This window comes from Cervus elaphus, chromosome 11 (genome assembly GCF_910594005.1).
Source record: "Cervus elaphus chromosome 11, mCerEla1.1, whole genome shotgun sequence".
Lineage (NCBI taxonomy): Eukaryota > Metazoa > Chordata > Mammalia > Artiodactyla > Cervidae > Cervus > Cervus elaphus.
Genome location: NC_057825.1, coordinates 4,993,617 through 5,006,201, shown reverse-complemented (window position 1 = coordinate 5,006,201; position 12,585 = coordinate 4,993,617). Strand labels below are relative to the sequence as shown.

The 12,585-nt window shown below is 45.6% G+C and overlaps 1 protein-coding gene across 2 annotated transcripts in view; it reads right to left on the bottom strand.

Moving 5' to 3' along the window:
* Positions 1-12,585, bottom strand: part of MED27 (mediator complex subunit 27) — a 218,366-nt gene that overhangs the window by 79,951 nt on the left and 125,830 nt on the right. The gene's annotated exons all lie outside the window — the stretch shown is intronic.

The window sequence follows — 12,585 nt, the reverse complement described above, 5'->3', positions numbered from 1 at the left end:
CTCCCTACCTGACTCTAAAACTTCTCTCACTATGGTCAAACATATCAGACAATCTATCAGTTGCCATTTTTTTTTTCTGGAAACATCCCTCTGAAAGGCAGTCTTCTGTTTTTCTGGCCCAAATGGAACCTTTATCTCTTTTTTTTTTTTGCCATTGAAGATGGTTTATGAATGCCCTCCTTGGGCCTTGCTGGGGTGACAGAGATACAGCTGTGGGTCAGAAGCAGGCTCTGCCCGTATCCCAGGAGCCCACAGAGGAAACAAATACATTAAATCGATGCAGACTGTGGCCTGGACCTCAATAAAGAAGTGGTGTTTCAACGAGGTGGCGGTGGAGCTTGAGTTCACTGTCGGGATGGTACGGCAGAGGGGCCTGGCTGGAGGGAGGGGCTTCCTGTGGCAGGGGGCACACATGTCTTCGGCCCAGCCCAGAGCTGGGCCAGGACAAGGTGACGCTGGACAGTCTGCCCAGGATCCATGAGAACACAGGAGGAGGAAATGAACTCATTTTTCATTACTGTCTCCTGTTTCTGGAGATGGTGGAAGACACGTGGCAAGATTCATGTCAAAAGTTGACACCAGGTCACTGGAAACATCTCTGCATTTACATACTTCTTTGCTAACTCTATGTGTATGGTTTAAACTCGGTTCTTTCAGACTCAGCAGGAAGCAAAAACCTGCTGTCCTGTGGGATGGAGGTCATTGCTAAGTATATGCTAATGGGAAGGGGGATTGGCAATGCCTTCTGAACGAATCCTCAATCAATAGCCATCATAGCTCTGGACAGCAGGATGCAAATGAACAAGCAGAACTTCAGCACAAAGGTATCCTAATCTGCTCTCCCATGTACCGTTCACCTTGAAGGGACTACTTTCTAGAACACTTGTGTCTCTAGTAGGCTGAACTCAGGGGGATAGGTAGGCTAGGTGATGATTCCAGAACCAAGTTCAGGGTGTAGACTTTCAGGATACTAAGCCAACTACCTGACTTGCTTTCAGCAGGAGCCAGAGTTCTGAAAGGGCAGATGATAAATGTTTCTGGCCATTTCTGGAATCCTTTATATGTGAACTCTTTACTTGCAAAGGAAGGCCGTGGAGGGAGAAAAAGAGTTCCTAGGAGAAATACCTAATGTGGACACAGGGAAGTAGGGAGGTCTGGGGTGGTATTTTTTTGTTCCCTCTCCAACCAGTGATCTCAGATAAAGCTCAGCAAGCTCGATCCAAAGATTTTATTAAGCACAAATGCATTTCAAGGAGACTGATTTTCCTTCCTGTGCCTAACATAAAGGAGATGCAAATTTCCTTTTCACAGGTGACATTATGTATTTGTCAAAAATAGAAAAAGTCAGCTGCATCTTTCACTGAGGAAAACAATGTCTAAATCCTAGAAGCAAAGAAGCAAAACATTTCATTTTCAAGTAGACCCAACCGTCAAACCACAAATCCTCCACTAGTGACTTGACAGAAATAAGGAAAGTTTGGAACGGCAAGTTAAAAAGCTGGAGGCTGAGGAGATGACATTTTCTTCCTGCCGGGGCTGGGGGCTGTTCTGGCAGCACCCCCCGGCCAGTGTGCCCCGCCAGCCACGCCAGCGCGTGCAGGGCTGGGCGTGAAGGGCCAGCACAGGTAGGAACAGCGCGCTCCCCGCCCTCCCACACGCCACCATATGCTCTACTCCGCTCCGCGGCAGGATCGAATTACTTTAATTTTTACCTTTGGAATACAGGCAAGCAAGCACTAACACAGCAGCGGTGACTAGTTTACACTTGAGCAGACGTGGTGCGGAACGACATTAATTTAGTGCCAAATTGAGCAGTGAGTCACAATTTGCACATATCTGTCAACCTGTTAACAGGGTAATAACTTGGAAAGATTGCTGTTCCTATTTACATTACAGAGGCCTTTCGAAAACAGAGAGCTGCTTGGTTCTCCCTCCATGAAGCACGCAGCCCGTCAGCTGGCTGGCTGGGCCAAGAACCAGGCTTTTAGAAACATAAACTCCTAGAAATCACAGGTTCAGATCAAGGTGTGATTCATAGATTCAGTATTTTCAGGTAGAAAATGAATCCTTAAGCAATTGAGAGAATTTCGTTTCCCTGTCCTGCCCCCCCAGTTACAGTCAGACTCTCAATGGTTTCTGATTCAATCTCCTTTGTGCATCTGACGGTTCCTTCTCAGGGTTTCCACAGCCTTCCTCAGGACCAAGTTTCAGTCTCAACTACTCCAACATCTCTGCTTCATCAGAAACAATCATGCTGTTCTCAGGTTCCTAACGTTCATCTCTGAAGCCCTATAAACCTTGTTCTCTCCTGATTTTCTTCAAGGAGCGTGGCCTCCTCCTGTAAGTGTCTTTAATCAGAGAATTCACACTGGGGCCCCAGAGGTCCTCTTACTCAATGTCCCTGTCAATCTAGGGATGTAACGGCATCTCCAAGAGGTGGTCTGCTTAAGTCAGCAACCCTGGAGCACAGCTCACAAGGCAGCCCCCCTCACTGCCAGACTCCTGGGATGCTTGCAACCCACTGACCAGGGCCTTCACCCAACACCCCGCTTCAGTCTTGAGCCTTGTGAAGCCACACACAGATACTTCCTTTGAACTCTAAGGCTTTCTGCAAACACATAAAAGACTATCAGGCCTTCCAGCTCATCAGTGCTTTTAACTCTATCTTGGGTCACAGATCCCTTTCGGAAGGTGCTGAAAACAAAAACACATGTCTGCACACAATTTTACATACAACTCTCTGCAGTTTATAGGTCCCTTAAAGTCCATTCATGGACCCCAAGTTCAGAATAACTCCTCTAGACCTGTTCCAGAATGGAGGTATCTGGTTTTCTTCTTTGTTCCTTTCTGAATGGTAAACTGTACAGTATTTTTCAATAAAGCTATCTTCATCTTAGAAATAAATATGTATCAGCCTACAAGTGAACACACTGAAGTGTTGTATGGGGGTACAACGGATCTCCTAGCTCTGATCATCTTAAAATCATGCTTCCATGTTGGAGTTCAAGGGTAATGTTTGTTCTTAAACTACTGCCTCTCACTGTTAATCTTTTCAACAAAGGCAAAGACCTACTTCTGTGACCTTTGAGGTCACCTGATAGTGAGTAAACCTTTCTGCCCTGACAGCCACATCATACCTGAGCTTTACGGAACCTCCGTGCTTCTATAGAGAAAGAGCCCCCTACCTTCTGCATCACCCCTGAAGGCATAAGTCAGGGGTGAACTCAACCTCTAGTCCTAGGAGGCCAAGTCCAGGTGCTGGTCTGGCCCCACCTCCTCCCTCCGTGACCCCAGCAGGCTGGCAGCACCCTGCACCAGGGCACATTCTGCATTCTCTGCCTGGAGGATTTGTCTGGTAACTCCTCCCGCTCCCATGCCCAGCTCAGCTTTGGGCTGCAGCCTGAAGGACACTTCCTCGGGGAAACCATCTCTGACATGCCTCCCGGGCCCCCCATCACTCAGTGGCCTTCATCTCACCTCTATGGCACTTTTTAATCCTCTCTGTGTCTCCTGTCCCAGCTGTAATTAAGCAATTTTTCCGAGTGATTATTTGTTTAATGTCTATCTCCCCAACAGGTTTCTCCATGGAATCACATTACTGCTTTCTTTAGAAAGGTGGAATCCCAGCACATGGCCACGGTACCTGGCACCCACCAGACACTCCTCAAATATTTGCCCAAGAAAGAGACAGGACATTCAAAGTAAGCCATGCAGATGCCAGTCAGGCAGTTATGAAACAACTACAACACAACGTTCTCTTCAGCAGATGAAGATTTGAGGTGTTGAGGAGTTCATTACATTAGCCAGCAAAATTCACTACCAGCAGCAGCCACAGAGCCCTGCAGAAGCAACCTCAAAGAAGGAAAGAGAGATGCTTCAAAGTCTTACTGCTTAAGACGTGGCTACAAAACCCCTGCATCTGTTTTAGGAGAAGCTCGATACCTCCTGGAAGCAGCAGCCTTCTGAAAATGTACATTGTGTTATCAACAAGCCAGTTTTCAAATGCTGCTTTTAATGAACTAATTAATTCTGCAAAAACATTAGTACAAAGATTCGTGCTACCAAATCGGGACCACAATACCCTCAAACGATAGCAAGACAGAACGTGGAAGACATTTCTAAAGATACCGGTTTTGTAAAACATTAGTTCTCTCCCCTACACAATGAAATACATGGCAAAGCATTTGTCATTAAAGCCTTAAAATAACTTGCTGGACAGATGGCTTAGCTCTCGATAAAGTCTGACCCCTCCTCAAAAGAAAAAAACAACAACCAACAAACCTGGACTCCAGCCAGTGATCCTGTATTAGCGAGATGTTTAGCAGCTCGAACCAGATATTTAAATAGCATTTACCCCACACGGTGCATACAATACATGCTGTTCATTTTCTCCACCCATACAAAATCTGAAAGTTAGGAATGCATATATTAATAAACTACCTTCTTGGGGAAAGGGTAATGCCCAGGAGATAACAAAAAGGGAGCAATTTACACCGTCTGAAATAGATTTAAGGTTTTCCTCTACACCTGTCCAAGAATGATGAGACCGAGTGGACTTTGCCGGTGGTGGAAACAGAAGGAGGTTTGTTTAATTACTTTATGAGAATGAGATTGCCTAAAACTCCAACTATTAATTTCAGTATGCTGAAGAAACAGAATTGGGAACTTAGGTCAAGCTTGCTCACTCCTCCGAATTTGGTCAAACTTCTCAGGCTTGTAAAATATTGGAATCAACATGTTTATAAAAGGAGTTTAGTAGTTCTCTAACTGTACATTAAGAATGAAGACTAGATGAGTTGGGGGCTTCCCTGGCGGCTCAGTGGTACCGAATCTGCCTACCATTGCAGGAGACACGGGTTCAGTCCCTGGGTTGGGAAGATCCCCTGGAGGAGGACATGGCAACCCACTCCAGTATTCTTGACTGGAGAATCCCAAGGTCAGAAAAGGCTGGTGGGCTACAGCCCATGGAGTCACACAGAGTCGGACATGACTGAAGCGACTAAGCAGCAGGTGGTGGTTTAGTCAATAAGTTGTGCCCGACTCTTTCGATCCCATGGACTGTAGCCTGCTGGGCTCCTCTATCCTCAGGCGAGAATACTGGAGTGGGTTGCCATTTCCTTCTCCAGAGGATCTTCCCGACCCAGGAATCGAACCTGGGTCTCCTGCATTGCAGACAGATTCTTCACTGACAGAGCTATGAGGGAAGTCATAAGCAGCAGATGAGTTACAGACAAAAGGAGTGGCTTAGATTTCTCCACTATCTCTCACTACACCCCCTCCCTTACCACTTCTACCCAACTAGCTACCGACCGACTGTTAGTCTCCTTCAAGAAAAGATACTCAGGGACTTCCCTGGCAGTCCAGGGGTTAAGAATCCGCCTTCCAATGCAGGGGTCACAGGTTCCAGTCCCTAGCTGGGGAACTCAGATCCCACATCCCTCAGGGCAACTAAGCCCCAAGGGGTGCAGCACCTGCTGAGCTCTCGTCCCCTGGAGCCCGCGAGCCGCAACAAAGAGCCCACACGGCCAAAGATAAATAATGAGTAACAGTCCAGAGGATCTGTGTCTTACCAAAGGAAAGAAGAGACACTCAAGACTTCAAAATCTCCTTATGGAAACTCAACACCTAAGCAGATACAGATCAGGAAGGCACACTTTCTTGGAGGGGAGCTGCAGCCAGGCCGCGGACATAGAAGAGCGGCTTCTTCCTCTTCTCTCTGAACAGCCGATGAACTTGGAACTACGTCGGTGTGTAACCTGAAGAATCATCTGGGCAAGCAAACAAAAGCCACCTCCATTTCCATAAGGTGAAATAAATGCACACTCACCACCTACTGACATACAGAGTCTAGCCTCCCTTCTTCTATTAGGTACAAGCAGCCCCGTAAGCCCTGGGTATGTATGAATTGGAACACGTAGAAAACACCATCACAGAGACGGAATTTTTCCTATACTATCCTAGTTTGTAACTATCCCTATTATATCTATTAACAAATATTTATTGAGTGCCTTGAGCTTCCCTGGTGGCTGAGTGGTAAAGAATCCACCTGTAATGCAGGAGTCTCGGTTTGATCCCTGGGTCGGGAAGATTGTCTGGAGGAGGAAATGGCAACCCACTCCAGTATTCTTGCCTGGGAAATCCCACTGACAGAAGAGCCTGGTGGGTATAGTCCATGGGGTTACAAAGAGTCGGACACGACTGAGTGACTAAGCCATCAAAACAGAGAGGCACTGCTCACTCTGAGCACAGAGACTAAAACACGGAGAGGTGAAGGGTTTAGTTTGTAAACTCTCCCTGTTGTATCTCTTAACAAATATATAATGAGTGTCTACAGTTGTCAATAATTACTGTTTTCAGGGAATGATCTCAAGTATCTAAGGATTAAAAAACAAAACAAAACTGGAATGGAAGGTAGGATGGAGGTTCAAGAGGGAGGGGACATATGTGTACCTATGGCTGATTCATGTTGATGTATGGCAGAAACCAACACAACAATGTAAAGCAATTCCTGCAATGCAGGAGACCCGTGTTCGACCCCTGGGTCGGGACGATCCCCTGGAGAAGGAAATGCAACCCACTCTAGTATTCTTGCCTGGGAAATCCCATGGACAGAGGAGCCTGGGAGACTATAATCCATGGGGTCGCAAAGTTGCTTGGACACAACTCACTCACTGGCTAAAAATAAATTAATTTTGAAAAACACTGTATTAGCTGGCTCCCTGCAGGCTTACTCTGGAGGGATGGGTCCAGCCTGTGCTTTCTGCTGGAGGAGTCAGGCTGAGCAGGAAAGCAGGCCTTGCTTTCCAGTTTCCAAAGCACTTGTGTGTTCTTTATCTCATTCGATCCCTCACCAAGTCTGTAAAACAAGAAGGGCAAGTGCAAAACTCCTGCTTTATAAACAACAGAAAAAACGAGGTTAAGCGACCTGCCCGAGGTGACAGCACAGAGTGGCTGAGCCGGCCTTAGACTGGATCTCTCTGATCCCCAGCCCAGGGTTTCCCTCCTCCTGCCCCGAGGCAGTTTACAGGTCTGGGAGGACCGCAGGGAAAAAAAAGACTGCCCCATTCTCATTCCCCAGACTTTATAAGATGACTGAGAAAGTGAGGGGTAGTGTACTGACAAAATGGAATCAGTGTATGGTTTTCCCTCTTCCCAATCATTCAGTAAATACCCACTCGCCTCACTGGGCCCAGGGACACAGGGATGCTCTGGCGGTCTCCGCCCTCTCAGGGCTTACATTTCATTTGGTTACAAGGCATCTTCCTTCAGAAAAAAACAGGATAGCTAAGTTAAAGTTCCTTCCATTCTCCTGTTGGGAAGAAAATTAAAGTGCAAAGTTGGTAGGCTACAGGAAGGGGTAGAAAAGTGAATACATTTTTCAGTTTTATTTTATATTAATAACTAGGAGGTAGACATTTTTCTCAGATTCTATTCTTCATGCATTAAAAAATTCATTTAGATACTTGTGGGTCCTAGCTTTCCCTAAAATGTTTAAACAAGGTATTAAGCTTAGGGAAGAATTTGTAGCTTCATTCAGGATCTGCCTCCTCTGTAAGCCCTTGCATGTTACAGAGAGGAAGGAAAAAAAAAAAAATCTCAAACAAAAAATCCACATTGAGCTTTCCGACAAGAGCAATTAACAAGCTATTAAATCAGTCACCTATGTCAGAGCTGCAAAAATGACCCCTGGAGCTCACAGCTCACGCACGCTCTCACATTGGGCTCCAGTAACCAAACTCTTCCCACAGGGGAAGGGCTGGCTTGGGCTATTATTACTGCATGGGTCCCTGGGTTTCCCACACCTGCTGGTACCTTTAGAAACAGTCCCTTTAGTAAAGACCTCTCACACTGGAAATCATTCCTCTGCTGGAGTCTCCTCCTGGAATAATAAAAGATTCTCCTCAAACAAATCCTATGACATTAAAACCAACCCTGCAATTCTGCTAGAGCAAGAAAGCTGAAAAACAGTTCACCTAACTGAGAAGACTGACGTGACTATTCTAAACTGGTAACGAAGTACAGCTTTACAGCCACTCTGCTCACTTAATGCAACATCATTCGTCAGCAAGTGTCTCCTGGGGTGTTATAACCATGGGATGTGGCTAGTTTTGAAATTCATGGCGTTTAAACAGAATCATGGAATCATAATGAAAGTATCTGCCTCCCTGAGAATCAGTCTGCTCCTCTTCCTATGGCTCCTTCCTCCCTAAATGCACCACGCCCCTCCACACTGCAGACACACACCATTCCTTCACAGATCACTGCCAAGGGATAGTTTGTTTTCCTCCAAGTTCACTGTCCAGTTCACATTTGCCCCAGGGCAACAATTTCCAAAACGTGACATGAAACTCACACATTGGTGTGTGGTATGGACAAACATTTGCCTTAAAAGAAAAGAAAAATTATTTATTTATTGATGGCTGTACCAGCACATGTGGGATCTTAGTTCTCTGACCAGGGATCACACACACATGTCCTGCATTGGACATGCAGTCTTAACCACTGGACCACCAGAGCCGTCCCATATGGATGAACACTTTCAACTTAAATATACGTATATTGGAAAAGACCCTGACACTGAGAAAGATTGAAGGCAAAAGGAGACGGCGGAGACAGAGGATGAGATGATCAGAAAACAACACCGACTCAATGGACGTGAATTTGAGTAGACTCAGGGATAGTGGAGGACAGAGGAGCCTGGCGTGCTGCAGTCCATGGAGTCACGAAGAGTTGGAAATGCCTTAGCCACTGAACAACAATAACAGCAACAACATACAGAAAAGCATATAAGTAGCAAATAAAACCTGTGATTTCATAGACATTACTTCTTGGAATGAGGGTAAGTTTTAAAAAATGAGTTTATTTAGAGAAAAATATGGAACTAATAGAATAGCTGACTAAAGATTATAGCAAACATCCTATGAGAGATTAAAAATGACTGCATTTAGAAACACTCTCCAAATAAACCAGGTAATTAAACAGCTTTGTTTTGAAAGGTTTTGCTTGTCTTTGTAGATTGTGGGGTTTTTTTAATTCTAAATGAATCTTTACTTTGGACCTTAAAAAATTTCTGTCACTCATACATCTGGAGCTATTGAAAACAGGATATGGATAAAGTATCCTCAGAGGGGCGAGGTGTTTAGGTCAGCAATACGGTGAAGCAAGGGCCATGCTGATCAATCACGCTGGGTGCTGACTCCACAAGAACGTGCATCTGGGAATCTGCCATGTGAGCACGAGACAGAGGCCTCCTTCACAGAAAATAAAACGGCCCTCAGTCCGGCACCAGCGTGCACGGCCACTGGCTCCAACATTCCTTCTGCCACCCTCCAAAGGAGTGAGAAACTGTACCAGAACACAGTTCTCCAGTGGAGCCAAATCTAGGATTCTACCCATGGCAGGTGATGCTTAAGGCAGCCTGAACAAACTCTCAGAGGGCACCCCCGACAGGATTACGGTGGCCTCACCAAACTAGAGCCAACTCAACATTTATCATATTACCCTACACTGAGAAATCTTGCAGTAGTCTTTCAAACCACGGCTGAGAGAATCCCGGGTCGGGTGTGGAAAGGTCTGGGCTCTCTCCTAGTCTCCGCTCACTCACAGGCCACAGCGGGCAAAAGAGCCAGTCCTGCCACCTCTGGTCTCCTCCTCTTTGGACGGGATGAACTCAACAGGTCCTTCCAGATCTAGTCAATGCAGCACCCACTTCCTAAGAGCTTACTATATACACAAAGAAGCGATTTCACAGTTTCCAAAGACTATCCGTCTTCAAATGGTACATATGATAATTATTATAGAAAATGCAATGCATCAGAACACCCTATTCCTTAACCTTTGTGAATAACTGAAATCTACTGCACTTTGGTAAAAATTTATCAGGGTTTTAACAGCAGGACTACTTCAAGTATATAGTCCTGGCATAAGACACATTGCCTCTGTCACTGTCTAGGGCGGCCCGTTACTAGAAATGACTGAAGAAACATATAACTAGAAAGGACTCCCGTAACCAAGTCTTAGGACTCAAGATGAGTCTCTTAACAAGAACCCCAGGAAATAGCAATTCTGTAATCAAGGAAATTTTCAGGAAGGACTCTCTCCACTAGAGTTCACACATGAATATTTACTGCGGCCGAGTGGGCTGCCCTAATGTGGCGAGTAGCATACTCAGAGGGCATGCGTAATTAAAGGGCACATAACAAATACATCTTTCACTTGAGGACCTCAGAATAAAACAGATAAAAACAAGCGTTTACTTGAATGCTAATGGCTTTAGGACTAGAAGCCAGGAGAGTAAGCATCCAGGTCCTTAAATGCTCAAACCTCAGACGCCCACTCTTATAAACAGAAGACCTGCTGCAACCAATGGATGCAAACGTACTCAGATTGGGTTGTCGTAAAAGTCACTCCATGTAACTCTCCAAATATCCCCACATACAATTACTCATGAAGGCTGTAAGTCAGCTCTGACCTGTCAAGGCGGGTGTGTGTGCACAGGTGTGCACATGCATTACACACACACACACACATACTTCAGTGGGCAGAACAGACTGCTCAAGAGTTGGGGACACACGCTCATAGGGATGAAACATCTGTTTCACCTGCTAGGATCTCTCAGCAGTCCTTGACACAGAGGACTTGGCGAATCACCCTGCAAATGAGTCGACAACACAATGGGTCCAAATGAAACGCTCAGAATCTGAAGGATTATGTGTAAAATGAGAGCGAATCAGTCCACTGTGGTGAAAACAGGTGCAGTACCAACACGAATGATAATAAATGGATGACAAATTGGAGACTGTGCCTAGAAGATGAACACCCCGAGGAATCCTTTTTGGAAGCAAGGTGGACAAAGACTTCACAAGAGGAGAGAGGCTGTCTCTAACAGAGAGATGACACGCTTACTCCTGAAACATGCAAATGGAAGTTGCTGAGTGAAGACGGATCAATTATTCTTGGTCGATGAGAATAAGAAGAGAGAGTTCCAGCAAGGAACACTGAGGTTAAATATTAGGCAAAACTTTACAAATAGAAGGACTGCTAGTAGAGGAGAGAGGCTGCCAGGAGACGCTCGGAAATGACCGCCTGTAGAGACATTGAGGGTTAAACTTCACACATGCCTAATTATACCCAAATTATTCCTGCCACAGTTCAGGAGAACGGGAGAAATGTGCCACCAGAGAGGTCTGCCCTGATCTAAAGGAGGAAGAAAACAAGAAGGTTAAACTCCCACTTTTCAACACTTTTAACCCTCTGGTATAAGTGAGGGTTTTACCCACTGGGCAAAACTCTTGACCCCTTAAACCCATCACACGCCTTTGAAAACGCTCTGCATCTGCTGCAGCGGGCAAGAAGTCAACACAATGGCGATTGTTTTGGAGAAAAGAAAGGCGGGCTTTCTGGAAGGTGGCGCTGGGTAATACACAGCACACCCAGACAACAGCACTTCTTCCCTGCCTGCCACGCTCTCTGATATTTCCCAGTCTTAATTCAAAGCTTGCTTTGTTGAGTTCCAAACAGGGGCATATTACTTGTTGTTAAGCAATGTAAAGCGTTTAGGCTTGATTAACATGACCCAGAAACTTTTCATCATTTTCAGGAAGGTTCTAAGGGCCTGCTAACAAGTCTGGGAAATAGGGCTGTTTTTTTTTGTTTTTGTTTTTTAACAGATTTCTACTGTAAATGATGACTGACCATCAGCCTCTGTGTTCCAAGGCCTAATGAAGGCAGCAGGGTCCAGATCAGAACTCCCACCTTCATTAACTAGCCAAGGAATCCCACGTGTGGGGGGAAACTCTGCTTTCCATGATCCCTTCTCATCTAGGCTGGCAGAGTTCACACGTGTCCACTGGGACTTGAACGCTCTAAGACTAAAAGGTTTTCTGCTCGCTCTCTGAGATGACAAGATGGAGTGTCACTTCCAGCACTTTTTTTCCTCCATGAAAAAGAAGGCACTTTAGTTTTTCTCCCTGTTTGGAAATACATTCCAAGAGTTGACAGTTTTAAGAATCGGAATAATAGCCCCCCTCCCCCAAATCATATAATTCCAGAGCTAGAATGCAAGAAGGAGAATGGCTAATCCAAGTTCTTTACTCTTTGGAAACGAAACCGGGGCACGGAAACTGATGGCTTTGGATGAAGCCTTCTAGGTGGTTATAGGCAAAGCTGGGATCAGAATGCAGACCTTCTGAATCTCCTCAGGTCCACTTAGATTACTGACAAAAGGTTTTTGTTTGTTTAGTTGCTAAGTCATGTCTGACTTTTTTGACCCATGGACGGGAGCCCGCCAGGCTCCTCTGTTTAAGGGATTTCCCAGGCATGAATACTGGAGAGGCTTGCCAATTCCTTCTACAGGGGATCTTCCTGACCCAGGGATCAAATCCACATCTGCACTGCAGATTCTTTACCACTAAGCCACCAGTGAAGCCCTACTAAACATTATGAACCAACAGATCCCCTGGAGAAGGGAAAGGCTACCCACTCCAGTATTCTGGCCTAGAGGATTCCATGGACTAAATAGTTCATAGGCCCGCAAAGAGTTGGATGCGACTGAGCGACTTTCACAAACTCTTCCAAAAGACAGAT